Consider the following 21850-nt stretch of genomic DNA (forward strand, 5'->3'; position numbering starts at 1 on the left):
CAATCACCCCAAAAATTTTCTCCTTGAACGAGGTTTGCAGTCTTTGGCCACCTAGCCTATACTTTGTCTGCGGTCTTCTTTGCCTTTCCCAGATCTTCATGACTTTGCATTTGGCAGGGTTAAATTCGAGAAGCCAGTTGCTAGACCAGGTGTCCAGCCTGTCCAGGTCTCTTTGAAGTCCTGCCTGATCATCATCTGATTTAATTCTCCTCATTAACTTCACATCACCTGCGAACAGGGACACTTCTGAGTCTATCCCATCACGTCATTCACATATTCCAAAAATAACACTGGTCCTAGGAAGGGCTCCTGCGGGACCTCGCTGGTCACAGGTGCCTACTGTGATACCTCATCACGTACCATGGCTCGTTGTTGCCTCCCTGTCAGGTATTCTCTGATCCATTGCAGTGCCTTTACTGTCATACGCGCCTGATCCTCCAGCTTCTGCACTAATCTCTTGTGAGGAACTGTGTTGAAGGCCTTCCTGCAGTCCAAGAAAATGCAATTAACCCACACCTCTCTCTCGTGTCTTCTGTTACTTTATCATAAAACTCCAGAAGGTTTGTGACTCAGGATTTGCCTTCCATGAATTCGTGCTGGTTGTCGTTTATACTCTTGTTCCGTTCCAGGTGCTCCACCACTCTCTTCCTGATAATGTTCTCCATGAATTTGCATACTATACACGTCAGTGACACTGGTCTGTAGTTTAGTGCCTCTTTTCTGTCTCCTCTTTTAAAAAATTGGAACTACATTTGACGTCTTCCATACCTCAGGTAGTTCCCCAGTTTCAAGGTATGTGTTGAAGTTTCTGGTTAGTGGTACACACAGTGTTTCTGTTCCCTCTCTAAGGACCCACGTGGAGATGTCCGGTCCCATTGCCTTTGAGGTATCAAGATCACTTAGCAACTTCTCCTCCTCCTCAGTTGTATGTCATCCAACACTTGTTCGTGTTTACATATTCCGTCATCTCGTTTACTGATTTTCCTACCATTTCTCTGTCCCACTGAAAGTCCTGCAGGAAGTTTCTCATTGGTGTGTAGTCCCACCTTTTATAGTTTGGCTTTTCCCATTCGACTCCTGTTACCCTCTCCACTTGTAACTCTACTATGTAATCAAAGCTCAGAACCACGTGATCACTAGCTCCGAGGGGCCTCTCATATGTGATGTCCTCAATGTCTAAACTGCTCAGTGTGAACACGAGGTCCAGTCTTGCTGGTTCGTCCTCTCCTCTCTTTCTGGTAGTGTCCCTGACGTGTTGATGCATGAGGTTTTCCAGTACCACATCCAACATCTTGGCTCTCCATGCCTCGGGGTCCCCATGTGGCTCCAGGTTTTTCCAGTCTATCTCCCTGTGAGAGTAAGACACAAGTGCAACATCTGGGTATCTTTATTGTAGACGTTTCGCCATCCAGTGGCTTTATCAATACAAATTCCAGGACATAACTTGAAGACAGTAGAACTATGTACTGAAGATGAGGTAATCAGTCCCTCAACCTAGGAGTAGGTGCGAACAGCACCATAGTCGTGGAGATTCTGAAGCAGAAGAGAGAATCCTGGCGCTTATATAGTAACGTCAGGTGAAGCAGACGAGGGCAAATTCACTGGTGGGCGGGATTCCCCAGTGGAAGTAGGTCCTTCCCAAAGAGATGGGTTAGTTGTTGTAGTAGTAGTTGTCGTAGTTGTGAAGGTTATGTTCATGTCCTCAGAAATAAGATTCCATGATGTTGCAGTGTCTGACAAGTTGTGTACGAATGGTATATACCATTCGTACACAACTTGTCAGACACTGCAACATCATGGAATCTTATTTCTGAGGACATGTACATAACCTTCACAACTACGACAACTACTACTACAACTAACCCATCTCTTTGGGAAGGACCTACTTCCACTGGGGAATCCCGCCCACCAGTGAATTTGCCCTCGTCTGCTTCACCTGACGTTACTATATAAGCGCCAGGATTCTTTCTTCTGCTTCAGAATCTCCACGACTATGGTGCTGTTCGCACCTACTCCTAGGTTGAGGGACTGATTACCTCATCTTCTGTACATAGTTCTACTGTCTTCAAGTTATGTCCTGGAATTTGTATTGATAAAGCCACTGGATGGCGAAACGTCTACAATAAAGATACCCAGATGTTGCACTTGTGTCTTACTCTCATCTTGTCGGTATTATATACCATTCGTACACAACTATCTCCCTGTGGTTGAAATCGCCCATAACGAGTAACTTTGCCACCTCAGCCAGTGTGTCCACCATTGCTCTGTTACTCTCTTCATATTCCTCTCTTGGCCTCCTGCAGTTCTGTGGTGGATTATACATCACTGCAATGACTGCCTTATGTTCCCCAGACTGAATTGTACTTACTATGTGTGTGTGTGTGTGTGTGTGTGTGTGTGTGTGTGTGTGTGTGTGTACTCACCTAATTGTACTCACCTATTTGTGGTTGCAGGGGTCGATACTCAACTCCTGGTCCCGCCTCTTCACTGAGTGCTACTAGGTCCTCTCTCTCCCTGCTCCATGAGCTTCATCATACCTCATCTTAAAACTATGTATGGTTCCTGCCTCCACTACATCACTTGCTAGGCTATTCCACTTCCTTACTACTCTATGACTGAAAAAATACTTCCTAACATCCCTTTGACTCATCTGGGTCTTCAACTTCCAATTGTGACCCCTTGTTCCTGTGTCCCATCTCTGGAACATCCTGTCTCTGTCCACCTTTTCTATTCCATGCAGTATTTTCTATGTCGTTATCATGTCTCCCCTAACTCTCCTGTCCTCCAGTGTCGTCAGGTCGAATTCCCTTAACCTATATTCGTAGAACATTCCCCTTAGCTCTGGAACTAACCTTGTCGCAAACCTTTGCACTTTCTCTAATTTCTTGAAGTGCTTGATCAAGTGTGGGTTCCAGACAGGTGATGCATACTCCAGTAAGGGCCTGACGTACACTGTGTACAGTGTCTTGAACGATTCCTTGCTAAGGTATCGGAACGCTGTTCTCAGGTTTGCCAGGCGCCCATATGCTGCAGTAGTTATTTGGTTGATGTGTGCTTCCGGAGACGTGCTCGGTGTTATACTCACCCCAAGATCTTTCTCCTTGAGTGAGGTTTGCAGTCTTTGGCCACCTAGCCTATACTCCGTCTGCGGTCTTCTTTGCCCTTCTCCGATCTTCATGACTCTGCATTTGGCAGGGTTAAATTCGTGAAACCAGTTGCTGGACCAGGTGTCCAGTCTGTCCAGGTCTCTTTGAAGGTCTGCCTGATCATCATCTGATTTAATTCTCCTCATTAACATCACATCATCTGTGAGTGTGTGTGAAAGTGTGTGTGTATGTGTTTGTATGTCCGTATGAAGAGTGCGTGGAATGTGTGTGTGTGTGTGTGTGTGTGTGTGTGTGTGTGTACTCACCTAGTTGAGGTTGCGGGGGTCGAGTCCGAGCTCCTGGCCCCGCCTCTTCACTGGTCGCTACTAGGTCACTCTCCCTGAGCCGTGAGCTTTATCATACCTCTGCTTAAAGCTATGTATGGATCCTGCCTCCACTACATCGCTTTCCTAACTATTCCACTTACTGACTACTCTGTGGCTGAAGAAATACTTCCTAACATCCCTGTGATTCATCTGTGTCTTCAGCTTCCAATTGTGTCCCCTTGTTACTGTGTCCAATCTTTGGAACATCCTGTCTTTGTCCACCTTGTCAATTCCTCTCAGTATTTTGTATGTCGTTATCATGTCCCCCCTATCTTTCGTGTCCTCCAGTGTCGTCAGGTTGATTTCCCTTAACCTCTCCTCGTAGGACATACCTCTTAGCTCTGGGACTAGTCTTGTTTCAAACCTTTGCACTTTCTCTAGTTTCTTTACATGCTTGGCTAGGTGTGGGTTCCAAACTGGTGCCGCATACTCCAATGTGGGCCTAACATACACGGTGTACAGGGTCCTGAATGATTCCTTATTAAGATGTTGGAATGCTGTTCTGAGGTTTGCTAGGCGCCCATATGCTGCAGCAGTTATTTGGTTGATGTGCGCTTCAGGAGATGTGCCTGGTGTTATACTCACCCCAAGATCGTTTTCCTTGAGTGAGGTTTGTAGTCTCTGGCCCCTAGACTGTACTCCGTCTGCGGTCTTCTTTGCCCTTCCCCAATCTTCATGACTTTGCACTTGGTGGGATTGAACTCCAGGAGCCAATTGCTGGACCAGGTCTACAGTCTGTCCAGATCCCTTTGTAGTTCTGCCTGGTCTTCGATCGAGTGAATTCTTCTCATCAACTTCACGTCATCTGCAAACAGGGACACCTCAGAGTCTATTCCTTCCGTCATGTCGTTCACAAATACCAGAAACAGCACTAGTCCTAGGACTGACCCCTGTGGGACCCCGCTAGTCACAGGTGCCCACTCTGACACCTCGCCACGTACCATGACTCGCTGCTGTCTTCCTGACAAGTATTCCCTGATCCATTGTAGTGCCTTCCCTATTATCCCTGCTTGGTCCTCCAGTTTTTGCACCAATCTCTTGTGTGGAACTGTGTCAAACGCCTTCTTGCAGTCCAAGAAAATGCAATCCACCCACCCCTCTCTCTCTTGTCTTACTGCTGTCACCATGTCATAGAACTCCAGTAGGTTTGTGACAGGATTTTCCGTCCCTGAAACCATGTTGGCTGCTGTTGATGAGATCGTTCCTTTCCAGGTGCTCCACCACTCTCTTCCTGATAATGTTCTCCATGAATTTGCATACTATACACGTCAGTGACACTGGTCTGTAGTTTAGTGCCTCTTTTCTGTCTCCTCTTTTAAAAAATTGGAACTACATTTGACGTCTTCCATACCTCAGGTAGTTCCCCAGTTTCAAGGTATGTGTTGAAGTTTCTGGTTAGTGGTACACACAGTGTTTCTGTTCCCTCTCTAAGGACCCACGTGGAGATGTCCGGTCCCATTGCCTTTGAGGTATCAAGATCACTTAGCAACTTCTCCTCCTCCTCAGTTGTATGTCATCCAACACTTGTTCGTGTTTACATATTCCGTCATCTCGTTTACTGATTTTCCTACCATTTCTCTGTCCCACTGAACGTCCTGCAGGAAGTTTCTCATTGGTGTGTAGTCCCACCTTTTATAGTTTGGCTTTTCCCATTCGACTCCTGTTACCCTCTCCACTTGTAACTCTACTATGTAATCAAAGCTCAGAACCACGTGATCACTAGCTCCGAGGGGCCTCTCATATGTGATGTCCTCAATGTCTAAACTGCTCAGTGTGAACACGAGGTCCAGTCTTGCTGGTTCGTCCTCTCCTCTCTTTCTGGTAGTGTCCCTGACGTGTTGATGCATGAGGTTTTCCAGTACCACATCCAACATCTTGGCTCTCCATGCCTCGGGGTCCCCATGTGGCTCCAGGTTTTTCCAGTCTATCTCCCTGTGGTTGAAATCGCCCATAACGAGTAACTTTGCCACCTCAGCCAGTGTGTCCACCATTGCTCTGTTACTCTCTTCATATTCCTCTCTTGGCCTCCTGCAGTTCTGTGGTGGATTATACATCACTGCAATGACTGCCTTATGTTCCCCAGACTGAATTGTACTTACTATGTGTGTGTGTGTGTGTGTGTGTGTGTGTGTGTGTGTGTACTCACCTAATTGTACTCACCTATTTGTGGTTGCAGGGGTCGATACTCAACTCCTGGTCCCGCCTCTTCACTGAGTGCTACTAGGTCCTCTCTCTCCCTGCTCCATGAGCTTCATCATACCTCATCTTAAAACTATGTATGGTTCCTGCCTCCACTACATCACTTGCTAGGCTATTCCACTTCCTTACTACTCTATGACTGAAAAAATACTTCCTAACATCCCTTTGACTCATCTGGGTCTTCAACTTCCAATTGTGACCCCTTGTTCCTGTGTCCCATCTCTGGAACATCCTGTCTCTGTCCACCTTTTCTATTCCATGCAGTATTTTCTATGTCGTTATCATGTCTTCCCTAACTCTCCTGTCCTCCAGTGTCGTCAGGTCGAATTCCCTTAACCTATATTCGTAGAACATTCCCCTTAGCTCTGGAACTAACCTTGTCGCAAACCTTTGCACTTTCTCTAATTTCTTGAAGTGCTTGATCAAGTGTGGGTTCCAGACAGGTGATGCATACTCCAGTAAGGGCCTGACGTACACTGTGTACAGTGTCTTGAACGATTCCTTGCTAAGGTATCGGAACGCTGTTCTCAGGTTTGCCAGGCGCCCATATGCTGCAGTAGTTATTTGGTTGATGTGTGCTTCCGGAGACGTGCTCGGTGTTATACTCACCCCAAGATCTTTCTCCTTGAGTGAGGTTTGCAGTCTTTGGCCACCTAGCCTATACTCCGTCTGCGGTCTTCTTTGCCCTTCTCCGATCTTCATGACTCTGCATTTGGCAGGGTTAAATTCGTGAAACCAGTTGCTGGACCAGGTGTCCAGTCTGTCCAGGTCTCTTTGAAGGTCTGCCTGATCATCATCTGATTTAATTCTCCTCATTAACATCACATCATCTGTGAGTGTGTGTGAAAGTGTGTGTGTATGTGTTTGTATGTCCGTATGAAGAGTGCGTGGAATGTGTGTGTGTGTGTGTGTGTGTGTGTGTGTGTGTGTGTGTGTGTGTGTGTGTGTGTGTACTCACCTAGTTGAGGTTGCGGGGGTCGAGTCCGAGCTCCTGGCCCCGCCTCTTCACTGGTCGCTACTAGGTCACTCTCCCTGAGCCGTGAGCTTTATCATACCTCTGCTTAAAGCTATGTATGGATCCTGCCTCCACTACATCGCTTTCCTAACTATTCCACTTACTGACTACTCTGTGGCTGAAGAAATACTTCCTAACATCCCTGTGATTCATCTGTGTTTTCAGCTTCCAATTGTGTCCCCTTGTTACTGTGTCCAATCTTTGGAACATCCTGTCTTTGTCCACCTTGTCAATTCCTCTCAGTATTTTGTATGTCGTTATCATGTCCCCCCTATCTTTCGTGTCCTCCAGTGTCGTCAGGTTGATTTCCCTTAACCTCTCCTCGTAGGACATACCTCTTAGCTCTGGGACTAGTCTTGTTTCAAACCTTTGCACTTTCTCTAGTTTCTTTACATGCTTGGCTAGGTGTGGGTTCCAAACTGGTGCCGCATACTCCAATGTGGGCCTAACATACACGGTGTACAGGGTCCTGAATGATTCCTTATTAAGATGTTGGAATGCTGTTCTGAGGTTTGCTAGGCGCCCATATGCTGCAGCAGTTATTTGGTTGATGTGCGCTTCAGGAGATGTGCCTGGTGTTATACTCACCCCAAGATCGTTTTCCTTGAGTGAGGTTTGTAGTCTCTGGCCCCCTAGACTGTACTCCGTCTGCGGTCTTCTTTGCCCTTCCCCAATCTTCATGACTTTGCACTTGGTGGGATTGAACTCCAGGAGCCAATTGCTGGACCAGGTCTACAGTCTGTCCAGATCCCTTTGTAGTTCTGCCTGGTCTTCGATCGAGTGAATTCTTCTCATCAACTTCACGTCATCTGCAAACAGGGACACCTCAGAGTCTATTCCTTCCGTCATGTCGTTCACAAATACCAGAAACAGCACTAGTCCTAGGACTGACCCCTGTGGGACCCCGCTGGTCACAGGTGCCCACTCTGACACCTCGCGACTTACCATGACTCGCTGCTGTCTTCCTGACAAGTATTCCCTGATCCATTGTAGTGCCTTCCCTATTATCCCTGCTTGGTCCTCCAGTTTTTGCACCAATCTCTTGTGTGGAACTGTGTCAAACGCCTTCTTGCAGTCCAAGAAAATGCAATCCACCCACCCCTCTCTCTCTTGTCTTACTGCTGTCACCATGTCATAGAACTCCAGTAGGTTTGTGACACAGGATTTTCCGTCCCTGAAACCATGTTGGCTGCTGTTGATGAGATCGTTCCTTTCTAGGTGTTCCACCACTCTTCTCCTGATAATCTTCTCCATGATTTTGCATACTATACATGTCAGTGACACTGGTCTGTAGTTTAATGCTTCATGTCTGTCTCCTTTTTTAAAGATTGCGACTACATTTGCTGTCTTCCATGCCTCAGGCAATCTCCCTGTTTCGATAGATGTATTGAATATTGTTGTTAGGGGTACACATAGCGCCTTTGCTCCCTCTCTCAATACCCATGGGGAGATGTTATCTGGCCCCATTGCCTTTGAGGTATCTAGCTCACTCAGAAGCCTCTTCACTTCTTCCTCGGTTGTGTGCACTGTGTCCAGCACATGGTGGTGTGCCCCACCTCTCCGTCTTTCTGGAGCTCCTTCTGTCTCCTCTGTGAACACTTCTTTGAATCTCTTGTTGAGTTCCTCACATACTTCACGGTCATTTCTTGTTGTCTCTCCTCCTTCCTTCCTTAGCCTGATTACCTGGTCCTTGACTGTTGTTTTCCTCCTGATGTGGCTGTACAACAGTTTCTGGTCAGATTTGGCTTTCGCTGCTATGTCGTTTTCATATTGTCTTTGGGCCTCCCTTCTTATCTGTGCATATTCGTTTCTGGCTCTACGACTGCTCTCCTTATTCTCCTGGGTTCTTTGCCTTCTATATTTCTTCCATTCCCTAACACACTTGGTTTTTGCCTCCCTGCACCTTTGGGTAAACCATGGGCTCATCCTGGCTTTTTCATTATTCCTGTTACCCTTGGGTACAAACCTCTCCTCAGCCTCCTTGCATTTTGTTGCTACATATTCCATCATCTCATTAACTGGCTTCCCCGCCAGTTCTCTGTCCCACTGAACCCCGTTCAGGAAGTTCCTCATTCCTGTGTAGTCCCCTTTCTTGTAGTTTGGCTTCATTCGTCCTGGCCTCCTGCTTCCCCCTCCACTTGTAGCTCTACTGTGTATTCGAAGCTTAAAACCACATGGTCACTGGCCCCAAGGGGTCTTTCATATGTGATGTCCTCGATATCTGCACTACTCAAGGTGAATACTAAGTCCAGCCTTGCTGGTTCATCCTCTCCTCTCTCTCTTGTAGTGTCCCTTACGTGTTGGCACATGAAGTTTTCCAGTACCACCTCCATCATCTTAGCCCTCCATGTATCTTGGCCCCCATGTGGGTCCAAGTTCTCCCAATCTATCTCCTTGTGGTTAAAGTCACCCATGATCAGGAGCTTTGTCCTGCATGCATGAGCTCTTCTGGCCACTCTAGCCAGTGTGTGAACCATCGCTCTATTGCTCTCGTCGTACTCTTGCCTTGGCCTCCTGCTGTTCTGTGGTGGGTTATACATCACTGCTATTACCATCTTGGGACCTCCAGAGTGAAGCGTTCCCGCTATGTAATCACTTTCTTCTCCGCTGTCTCCTCTCTCCAGCTCATCAAAATTCCAGCAATTTTTGATCAGCAATGCCACTCCCCCACCCCCCCTGTTCCCTCTGTCTTTCCTCAGGATTTGGTATCCCGTTGGAAAGATGGCATCTGTTATCATACCTGTAAGCTTGGTTTCTGTGAGAGCTATGATGTCTGGTGATGCTTCTTTGACTCTTTCATGCCACTCCTCCCACTTATTTGTTATTCCTTCAGCGTTTGTGTACCATACCTTCAGTTTCCTTTCCAACACTGTGGTTTGGGGGGCCTGTGAGGATGGGAGACCTGGTGGCATACTGTGGGATTCTATAGCTCGGTGTTGGGTGGAAGCTGTGGGTATGGATTGTAGTGTGTGTTGGGATGGTGTGATAGGTTGTATGGTTCTGAGAATAGTTGTGTGTGTGTGTGTGTGTGTTTGTGTGTGTGTGTGTGTGTGTGAAGTATGTGTGTGTGCGTATGTTTGTATGTGTGTGTGTGCGTATGTTTGTAGGTGTGTGTGTAGAATAAGTGTGTGTGTGTCTGTGTGTGTGTCTGTATGTGTGTGCGTGTGTGGAGAGTGCTTGTAATGTGTGTGTGTGTGTGTGTGTGTGTGTGTACTCACCTAGTTGAGGTTGCGGGGGTCGAGTCCGAGCTCCTGGCCCCGCCAGGGGCCAGGAGCCAGGTGTGTGTGTGTGTGTATGTGTGTGTGTAGTGCGTGTGTGGAGTGTGTGTGTGGAGTGTGTGTGTGTGTGGAGTGTGTGTGTGTGTGGAGTGGTGTGTGTGTGTGTGTGGAGTGTGTTTGGAGTGGGGGAGCTTTTGTGGAGTGTGTGTGCAGTATGGGAGTGTGTGTGGAGTTTGGGAGTGTGTGAGGAGTGTCCCTGTGAGTGTTTGTGGGCTGAGTGTGTGGATTGAGTGTGTGGGTTTATTGTGTGTGCATAATGTGTGTGTGTGTTGAGTGTGTGCTTAATGTGTGCGTGTTTGAGTGTATGGTTTGTGTGTGTGTGATGAGTGTGTGGGTTTAATGTGTGTGTTATGTGTGTGGGTTGAGTGTGTGGGTTGAGTGTGTGGGTTGAGTGTGTGGGTTGAGTGTGTGGGTTGAGTGTGTGTGTTTAGTGTGTGGGTTGAGTGTGTGGGTTGAATATGTGGGTTTAGTGTGTGTGTTTAGTTTGTGGGTTGAGTGTGTGTGTTTAGTGTGTTGGTTGAGTGTGTGGGTTGAATATGTGGGTTTAGTGTGTGTGTGTTTGGTTTGTGGGTTGAGTATGTGGGTTGAATATGTGGGTTTAGTATGTGTGTTTAGTTTGTGGGTTGAGTGTGTGGGTTGAATATGTGGGTTTAGTGTGTGTGGGTTTAGTGTGTGTGGGTTTAGTGTGTGAGGGTTGAGTGCGAGGGTTGAGTGTCTGGGTTGAGTGTCTGGGTTTAGTGTATGTGGGTTGAGTGTGGGTTGGTCATACTGGGCCGGCCCCTGCAATACTCCTACCCCTACTACTACTCCCTCTTCTCTTCCCCCTCCTCCGTCTCTTCCCGCTCCCCAACTGGAAACTCCATTTTCTCTTTTCCCATTTTTGGTCTCTCTCTCTCTCTCTCTCTCTCTCTCTCTCTCTCTCTCTCTCTCTCTCTCTCTCTCTCTCTCTCTCTCTCAGTAGCTGCCAGTTATTCAAAAGGTCGGGACAAGTAGGGAAACTATATATATACACCCTGATGTTCATGTCTCTTAGTGTATATACAGCGAGAGGTATGTCAGTGTATATGCAACAAGAGGTATGATAGTGCACATACAAGAGATGTGTCATTGTATAATACAACTAGAGGTATGTCAGTGTATAATACAACTAGAACAGTCTTAATGGCCCTTGTATAGTCAACCAACCGGAAGAGACCTAATAACAACGTACAATATATTCGGATGATAAGGGAGAAAGAAGCGGAACTAACACACTGTTTAAGGGACAGGTACGACCAGGTCCACGAGAAGCAACTAGTGACACCGGTGGTATGTAGTTAAGAGGCGGGACTACAAGACACGACCCCCGGCACCCACAACTATAGTTGTACACAAAGGTGATCTTTGGTTCAGTAGTGACAACAGTCGTCTCTCAACGGAAAGGACCAGGGTTCGATTCCCTGGGCAGGACGAGATGCAAGGATAAGCCTCCTGATCATAACTGTAAAGACAGGGCACCACAAGCATTTACCTGTTATATACATACATATATATATATATATATATATATATATATATATATATATATATATATATATATATATATATATATATATATATATATATATATATATATATATATATATATATATATATATATATATATGATGATCAGCAGCACTAGCGCCACCAACACAACACACGAGGGAGGGAGACAGGGTCCAGGGCCAGGGAGAACATCAGTACAGAGCGGGAGACAGTGTAAGCAGGAGGGCGTTGATTGCTCTCCTCACCCACCTACACACACCACTCTCCCTCACCTGCTGCACCTCACACCTGGATACACCACACTACTACACCTTCCTCCGCCTCGGGAGCCATTACACCTGCTAGTGTATGCCATCCCTCCGGTGGAGTGTGGAAAGTGAATTTGCGAAATAAAAATGGTTTTAGAGTGGTCATGCCGAGTGCATGACTGGTGCCCAGGCCGGCCTGCCCCCTGCTGCTCGCCTCTCACATATATACAAGCAGTTTAAAAGTGTTTAACAGGTGTAGTTTTGAGAGAAAGCACTTTCTGTCTCTCCTCTTTTTTCCTTAGAAAGTGTTAATTGGAAAAGTGTGTAGTTGGAGGGATTATTGTTAAGTGTGGTGTTAGGGGAGAGGAGGGTGTCAGGAGTGTGTTGTGTGTGTGTGTGAGGGTGGTGTGCAGTGTTCCCATCTCAACACCCTACACCTCTAGTGTTAGTCTCAAGTGCACACACACACACACCAGTAGGCCTGAGTGTATACGTCATACAGAAAAGGAAATAACGCAATTCGTAGATGACAGAACAATCAAGGAACCTCGCCAAGTCAGTGATAACGAAGTGACGCACCAAGTGAAGCTCCAAGCTGCAGGTAAGCTCTGTGTGTGTGTGTGTGTGTGTGTGTGTGTGTGTGTGTGTGTGTGTGTGTGTGTGTGTGTGTGTGTGTGTGTGTGTGTGTTACCATTTTGTCATAGGCACATGTTTATTAGACACTTGGCCTATTGTGTATGTGTATGTATATGTACATGTGTGTATGGTAGTTATCCCAGTCCAAAGTCAGCACCACATCCCAGATGATTAGCAACTGTTTCGAGGAATCTTGAAGAGTGATAGAGGGTTTGTATTCGCCTGGTTGTGGTTGCAGGGGTCGTTGTATGAGTGTGTTTGTGTGTGATGACTTATTTGTAGTCACAGGAGCAGACTTAATGCACGTGGTATCCCGTCTGCAGCCATTAGTTGGTCATACTGATTTGTTAAACATCCCAGACGCTGTAAAACACACACACACACACACACACACACACACACACACACACACACACACACATAGACATGTGGCTGGACGTGTGGTCCAGAAACTGGCTTCTCGAATTCAACCCTGCCAAATGCAAAGTCATGAAGATTGGGGAGGGGCAAAGAAGACCGCAGACAGAGTATAGGCTAGGTGGACAAAGACTACAGACCTCACTCAGGGAGAAAGACCTTGGGGTGACCATAACACCGAGCACATCACCGGAGGCACACATCAACCAAATAACTGCTGCAGCATACGGGCGCCTGGCAAACCTTAGAATAGCGTTCCGATACCTTAATATGGAATCCTTCAAGACACTGTACACTGTGTATGTTAGGCCCATACTGGAGTATGCAGCACCAGTCTGGAACCCACACCTCGTCAAGCACGTCAAGAAGTTAGAGAAAGTACAAATGTTTGCAACAAGTCCCAGAGCTCAGGGGAATGTCGTATGAGGAAAGGTTGAGGGAAATCGGACTGACGACACTGGAGGACAGAAGGGTCAGTGGAGACATGATAACGACATACAAGATATTGCGGGGAATAGACAAGGTGGACAAAGACAGGATGTTCCAGAGAGGGGACACAGAAACAAGGGGTCACAACTGGAAACTGAAGACTCAGACGAGTCACAGGGACGTTAGGAAGTATTTCTTCAGTCATATGTCGTCAGGAAGTGGAATAGCCCAGCAAGTGAAGTAGTGGAAGCAGGAACCATACATAGTTTTAAGAAGAGGTATGACAGCTCAGGAAGCAGAGAGGGAGAGGACCTAGTAGCGATCAGTGAAGAGGCGGGGCCAGGAGCTGAGCCTCGACCCCTGCAACCACAATTAGGTGAGTACACACACACACACACACACAGACACACACACAGACACACACACACAGACACACACACACAGACACACACACACAGACACACACACACAGACACACAGACACACACACAGACACACACACAGACACACACACAGACACACACACAGACACACACACAGACACACACAGACACACACACAGACACACACACAGACACACACACAGACACAACACAGACACAACACACACACACACATACAACACACACACACACACACACATACACACACACACACACACATACACACACACACACACACACACACACACACACACACACATTGTGTGTACCATTAACAAAGATCTTCAACACATCATTTGAAACTGGGCAACTCCCTGAGGTATGGAAAATGGCAAATGTAGTCCCAATTTTTAAAAAGGGAGACAGACATGAGGCACTAAACTACAGACCTGTATCACTAACGTGTATAGTATGCAAGGTCATGGAGAAGATCATCAGGAGAGTGGTGGAGCACCTGGAAAGAAACAAGTGTATAATTGACAACCAGCATGGTTTCAGGGAGGGAAAATCCTGTGTCACAAACCTACTAGAGTTTTATGACAAGGTGACAGAAGTAAGACAAGAGAGGGGTGGATCGACTGCATTTATTTGGACTGCAAGAAGGCCTTCGACACAGTTCCTCACAAGAGGTTACTGCAAAAGCTAGAGGATCAGGCACACATAACAGGAAAGGCACTGCAATGGATAAGAGAATACCTTACAGGGAGGCAACAACGAGTCATGGTACGTGACGAGGTGTCAAAGTGGGCGCCTGTGACAAGCGGGGTTCCACAGGGGTCAGTCCTAGGACCTGTGCTGTTCTTGGTATATGTGAATGACATAACGGAAGGGATAGACTCAGAAGTGTCCTTGTTTGCGGACGATGTGAAGTTAATGAGAAGAATCAAATCGGATGAGGATCAGGCAGGACTACAAAGAGACCTGGACAGGCTACAAGCCTGGTCCAGCAACTGGCTCCTTGAGTTTAACCCCGCCAAATGCAAAGTCATGAAGATTGGGGAAGGGCAAAGAAGACCGCAGACACAATATAGTTTAGATGGCCAAAGTCTGCAAACCTCACTCAAGGAAAAAGATCTGGGGGTGAGTATAACACCGAGCATATCTCCTGAGGCGCACATCAATCAGATAACTGCTGCAGCATACGGGCGCCTGGCAAACCTACGGATAGCGTTCCGATACCTCAGTAAGGAGTCGTTCAAGACTCTGTATACCATTTACGTCAGGCCCATACTGGAGTATGCAGCACCAGTTTGGAATCCACACCTAGTCAAGCACGTCAAGAAATTAGAGAAAGTGCAAAGTTTTGCAACAAGACTAGTCCCAGAGCTACGGGGATTGTCCTACGAAGAAAGGTTGAGGGAAATCGGCCTGACGACACTGGAGGCCAGGAGGGTCAGGGGAGACATGATAACGACATATAAAATACTGCGCGGAATAGACGAGGTGGACAAAGACGGGATGTTCCAGAGATGGGACACAGACACGAGAGGTCACAATTGGAAGTTGAAGACTCAGATGAATCAAATGGATGTTAGGAAGTATTTCTTCAGTCATAGAGTAGTCAGGCCATGGAATAGCCTAGAAAGTGAAGTAGTGGAGGCGGGAACCATACATAGTTTTAAGGCGAGGTATGATAAAGCTCATGGAGCAGGGAGAGAGAGGACCTAGTAGCAATCAGTGAAGAGGCGGGGCCAGGAGCTATGACTCTACCCCTGCAACCACAAATAGGTGAGTACACACACACACACACACACACACACACACACACACACACACACACACACACACACACACACACACTTCTTGGATCTCGGACCAGCAGTTAAGAAACACTTCCCAGTGTTCTTGTTATATAGTGGTCAACAGTTGTGGTCTTATGTTCCTCATCGTTATAACTTATCGTCCTTATTCACATCCTTATCTTCATCCACCTTCTTTTCACTGATTTTTAATTTTGCATTTGCAGTTACAGAAATACCGTTCATACTAAGGGAATCCCATCTTCTCTTATATACTGTAGTTACATTATTATAATTATCACAGGTTTCAGCACTCTGTTATGGCACTTTGGGCGAAGTTATAAAATATTACATTATTCTGTATTTTTCCTTCTGTTTCCAAGGGTCGATATTTAATGTAATTACTCTTCAGTATATTACCATTGTTATTGTGTGTGTGTGGCAGGGGGATGTTTTGTGCTGCCTCTCCTGTGTTGTATGTTACGAGGCTTCCAGTGTACGTTACGAGGCTTCCAGTGTACGTTACGAGGCTTCCAGTGTACGTTACGAGGCTTCCAGTGTACGTTACGAGGCTTCCAGTGTACGTTACGAGGCTTCCAGTGTACGTTACGAGGCTTCCAGTGTACGTTACGAGGCTTCCAGTGTACGTTACGAGGCTTCCAGTGTACGTTACGAGGCTTCCAGTGTACGTTACGAGGCTTCAAGTGTACGTTACGAGGCTTCCAGTGTACGTTACGAGGCTTCCAGTGTACGTTACGAGGCTTCCAGTGTACGTTACGAGGCTTCCAGTGTACGTTACGAGGCTTCCAGTGTATGTTATGAGGCGTTATAAACCTTGGTAATAAATACCGACAAGTTGGTTTAGAAAGACACGTAAGCAAACACTATGACATATTTATTAGAAAACGATTCGGTCCTGGGACCTTGATCACTTCTAACATACAGAGGTAGAAAGGCATTATATATATAGGCGGAGAGTGAGGTGTGACGCACGTGACCTGAGGAATGTCATAAGAACATAAGAATGGAGGAACACTGTAGAAGGCCTACTGGCCCATGCGAGGCAGGTCCTTATCAAAACAACCTCTGCCTATGATGAGGACGGGTAGACGATGAAATCATGTGACTCCTGTGTTGTTGGGTTGGTGCTGCTTAAGTATCATATATGCCAATGTTTTTGAAATTTTGTAGTTTCCAGTGTTGCGTTCTATAGTGTCGGTGACGGCGATTAGTGAGGCTTCTAGGCACCGTCGGCGTCTGAGGTCTGGTTCGGTGAGAACGAGTTGTGCCTCATTCCAGTTCATCAAATGTCCCTTGGAGTCTCTGTGGAGGACACAGGCGTACCTTACATCGTCTCTGTTAGAGGCATTTCGATGCTCATTCAAGCGGACTGTCTCGCCTACATATTTCTTGGGACAAAACCCACAGGGGATAGTGTAGACGCCTGTGTAGAAGTTAGAGGTGTGGGGCTGCGTATCGTAGTGAGGTCTTTGATAGATGATGTGTTTATGGTGGAAACGTTGATGTTACTCATAGCAAGTGCCCGGCGAGTATTCGTGGCAACGTCGCCACATGGGAGTACTATGAACTGTTTAGGGGGCTGTTCCATGGGCGGTTTGTTGAGGATAGCTTGTGCCTTGAGTCTGCAATCTCGGATGAAGAAAGATGGGAACTGAAGACGTGTAAAGGCTTGTGTTATGTAAGTGCATTCTTCTTCTAGAAAACAAGGGCTGGAGATGCGAAGAGCTCTCAAGAAGAAGCCAGTGATGACTCCTCTCTTAGTGCGGGTGTCTTGGTGTGAATAAAAGTGTATAAGATCGTCCTTGTTGGTAGGTTTTCTATACACTTTGAAGAGAACTTTGTCACTGTCGGGAGATCTGCACAGTAGAACGTCGAGGAAAGGAAGTTTGCCATCATTTTCGAGTTCAAGTGTAAACTTTATTGATGGTTCAACTGCATTGATCTTGTTGAGAAGGGCCTGGATATTGAGACGTCTCGGATAGAAAACCAATACATCAACGTATCTTAGCCAGGTAACGGTGTTGGGAATGAGGGTGCTGAATTTCTCTGTCTCCAGGTTTTCCATGAAGAGGTTGGCAAGCACAGCACTATGAGGCTTCCAGTGTACGCTACGAGGCTTCCAGTGTACTTTACGAGGCTTCCAGTGTACTTTACGAGGCTTTCAGTATACGTTACGAGGCTTCCAGTGTACGTTACAAGGCTTCCAGTGTACTTTACGAGGCTTCCAGTGTGCGTTACTTGGTCATCATTAAATGCTGCCAGGTTTCCAGGTGATGACTCTGTGGTGCAGTGGATAGCACAGCGGGCCGGCCGGTGCTCTCAACACCTCCACACCTCGGGTTCGAATCCCAGTCAACCTCAAAAATATATATATTTATGTAGACTCATAATGTGATTGTGACTCCTCACACCTGATGTGATTGTGACCCCTCACACCTGATATGACTGTGACCCCTCACACCTGATATGATTGTGACCCCTCACACCTGATCTGATTGTGACCCCTCACACCTGATATGATTGTGACCCCTCACACCTGATCTGATTGTGACCCCTCACACCTGATATGATTGTGACCCCTCACACCTGATCTGATTGTGACCCCTCACACCTGATCTGATTGTGACCCCTCACACCTGACGTGATTTGTCACGTTTAATTGTCATAGACAGTTTTTTTCTCTCTTCTTATCACGTGTGTTTTTTTCTTATGAAAACATTTGTCGAGGGAAAAGTTTTGAGGAAGAATAATTAGATTTTTTTCACTTTTCTCTAAAGGATTTATCCTTAGATTTTACATCAGTGGTTCACTATGGTAATAGTACGACATAACGACAACGGGTAATCCTTTAGTGAAGACGTTTCGCCCACACAATGGGCTTTATTGAAGAGCTTTTCCTCACACGGTGAGCTTTATAATTTCGTCTGTTTTATGATTTGATAAAGCCGTTTGTCTGAGCCAAACGTCGTTGTCTTTACCACATCACTGTATGTCATCGAGTCACCTTTTTGTGTGTGTGTTTAACATCAACTTTAATCGCATTCCACATTCTTCTTTTTCTTTTCCTCTCACTTTCAGGTTCCGTTGTTCATCTAGACCAAATATCACGAGGGACTTCTCTCTCTCTCTCTCTCTCTCTCAGGTTTCTTCTCAGTTCACTATCGGTCATGTTCACCACCTCCAGAAGTAATTGTTTCTCCTGATATTTGAGGATGCCGGCACCAACTGGTTCAGGCATTTTCTTTTAACAGTTCTTGTTGGCTTTTCACTTTACATCGCTTCTCTTAGTAAGGTTAGGTCAGCTGCCATTTTTCCCAGGGGCCGCCTGGAATGTGGTAGCTTTTGCTGTCGGCGAAAATTTTACCCTGTAAAAGCTTCCTCTAGCTGTCTTCCAGCAGTCCTCCGACTGCTTTTCTGCAGCTGCGTCACCTTCCAGCTCTCATTTCCTAAAAGGGAAATCAACGGAACCTTCCAGTAACTCTGTCAGGCAAGTTCAGTCTCTGGTGGAGCCGTGTTGAAACTCATTACTAAGACTATGTTCATCGAGGTGGCTTCTAATTGGAGGTTCAAACTGGGAGGCGAACTGTCATAAATAACCTTTAGGTCTGAGAATGGCAGCTTGGGTCGACGTCGGGGATCCCTTGCCACCCAAACACCAGGAGTTTGGTGAGTTGTTTGGGGTGTGAGGTGTGAGGCGGACACTTGGTAACTTGCTCCTGGCAGTGGTAAATTGAAGAGACACATCAATCACACTTAGTGGTGCAGACTTTCAACACATCAACACCACACACCATGTTTTTATATCTTATATAATGACCTCGTCCAGCCACACCAGCCCTTCCCAAACACACACTCACACACCTGCACCCCTCTCCCACACACACACACACACTTGCATCCCTCTCCCACACACACACACTTGCATCCCTCTCCCACACACACCTGCACCCCTCTCCTACACACACACCTGCACCCCTCTCCCATACACACACCTGCACCCCTCTCCCACACACACACTTGCATCCCTCTCCCACACACACCTGCACCCCTCTCCTACACACACACCTGCACCCCTCTCCCATACACACACCTGCACCCCTTTCCCACACACACACTTGCATCCCTCTCCCACACACACTTGCACCCCTCCCACACACACCTGCGCCCCTCTCCCATACACACACCTACACCCCTGCCACACACACACCTACACCCCTGCCACACACACACCTACACCCCTGCCACACACACACCTACACCCCTGCCACACACACACCTACACCCCTGCCACACACACCTACACCCCTGCCACACACACACCTACACCCCTGCCACACACACACCTACACCCCTGCCACACACACCTACACCCCTGCCACACACCATCACTGGGGGTGAGGAACGTACTGCACTAAACAACTTGCTCTGCTTCACTCTGTAAGTAAATGTACCTCCTTCCCCACCCACCCGTTCTTCCCCACCCACCCGTTCTTCCCCACCCACCCGTTCTTCCCCTCCCACCTGTTCTTCCCCACCCACCCGTTCTTCCCCTCCCACCCGTTCTTCCCCTCCCACCTGTTCTTCCCCACCCACCCGTTCTTCCCCTCCCACCCGTTCTTCCCCTCCCACCTGTTCTTCCCCACCCATCCGTTCTTCCCCACCCACCCGTTCTTCCCCTCCCACCCGTTCTTCCCCACCCATCCGTTCTTCCCCACCCACCCGTTCTTCCCCACCCACCCGTTCTTCCCCTCCCACCTGTTCTTCCCCACCCACCCGTTCTTCCCCACCAACCCGATCTTTCCCACCAACCCGATCTTCCCCACCAACCCGTTCTTCCCCTCCTAGCCGTTCTTCCCCTCCCACCCGTTCTTCCCCTCCTAGCCGTTCTTCCCCTCCCACCCGTTCTTCCCCACCCACCCGTTCTTCCCCACCCACCCGTTCTTCCCCTCCCACCTGTTCTTCCCCACCCACCCGTTCTTACCCACCAACCCGTTCTTCCCCACCAACCCGATCTTCCCCACCAACCCGATCTTCCCCACCAACCCGTTCTTCCCCACCAACCCGTTCTTCCCCTCTTAGCCGTTCTTCCCCTCCCACCCGTTCTTCCCCTCCCACCCGTTCTTCCCCTCCCACCCGTTCTTCCCCTATCACCCGTTCTTCCCCACCCACCCGTTCTTCCCCTCACACCCGTTTTTCCCATACTTCCCTACCCACCCGTTCTTCCCCTCCCACCCGTTCTTCCCATACTTCCCCTCACACCCGTTCTTCCCATACTTCCCCTCACACCCGTTCTTCCCCTACCACCCGTTCTTCTCTTACTTCCCCACCCACCCGTTCTTCCCTTACTTCCCCTTCCACCTGTTCTTCCCTTACTTCCCCTTCCACCTGTTCTTCCCTTACTTGCCCACCCACCTGTTCTTCCCTTACTTCCCCACCCACCTGTTCTTCCCTTACTTCCCCACCCACCTGTTCTTCTCTTACTTCCCCACCCACCTGTTCTTCCCTTACTTCCCCACCCACCTGTTCTTCCCTTACTTCCCCACCCACCTGTTCTTCTCTTACTTCCCCACCCACCCGTTCTTCCCTTACTTCCCCACCCACCCGTTCTTCCCTTACTTCCCCACCCACCTGTTCTTCCCTTACTTCCCCACCCACCCGGTCTTCCCTTACTTCCCCTTCCACCTGTTTTCCCTTACTTCCCCACCCACCTGTTCTTCCCTTACTTCCCCTCCCACCTGTTCTTCCCTTACTTCCCCTCCCACCTGTTCTTCCCTTACTTCCCCACCCACCTGTTCTTCCCTTACCTCCCCACCCACCTGTTCTTCCCTTACTTCCCCACCCACCTGTTCTTCTCTTACTTCCCCACCCACCTGTTCTTCCCTTACGTCCCCTCCCCCCCGTTCTTCCCTTACTGCCCCACCCACCCGTTCTTCCCTTACTTTCCCTCCCACCTGTTCTTCCCTTACTTCCCCACCCACCAGTTCTTCCCTTACTTCCCCTCCCACCTGTTCTTCCCTTACTTCCCCTCCCACCTGTTCTTCCCTTACTTCCCCACCCACCTGTTCTTCACCACTTTCTCCCTCCCACTCTCTCTCCCTTCACCACGTTCTTCCTCTCCTACTCTCTCCAACACTTTCTTTGCCACTTTCTTCCACTCCTTTCACCAAAGTTTTCTCCCTAACTTTCTGGCGTTCTCTGTCTCTCCTCCCTCTCCTTCACCCTATGTACACTACTGCATGTTTCTCACGTTCTCTCTCTGTCTTCCCTCCCTCTCCTTCACCCTATGTTCACTACTTCATGTTTCTGACGTTCTCTCTCTGTCTCCCCTCCCTCTCCTTCACCCTATGTACACTACTTCATGTTTCTCACGTTCTCTCTCTGTCTCCCCTCCCTCTCCTTCACCCTATGTACACTACTGCATGTTTC

General features: G+C 47.9%; 1 protein-coding gene across 4 annotated transcripts in view; it reads left to right on the top strand.

Moving 5' to 3' along the window:
- The window catches only part of LOC138852166 (serine-rich adhesin for platelets-like), a 927448-nt gene that overhangs the window by 449956 nt on the left and 455642 nt on the right, over positions 1 to 21850 (top strand). For 2 of the 4 annotated variants that reach the window (XM_070081870.1, XM_070081877.1), the window contains exon 1: positions 11703 to 12340. The exons of the other annotated variants lie outside the window; for them this stretch is intronic. The gene's annotated coding sequence lies outside the window, so the exon portion shown is untranslated. Of the gene's footprint in view, positions 1 to 11702; positions 12341 to 21850 lie in introns of those variants that run through there. 4 annotated transcript variants of the gene reach the window in all.

Source organism: Cherax quadricarinatus, chromosome 6 (assembly GCF_038502225.1).
Source record: "Cherax quadricarinatus isolate ZL_2023a chromosome 6, ASM3850222v1, whole genome shotgun sequence".
Taxonomy (NCBI): Eukaryota; Metazoa; Arthropoda; class Malacostraca; order Decapoda; family Parastacidae; genus Cherax; species Cherax quadricarinatus.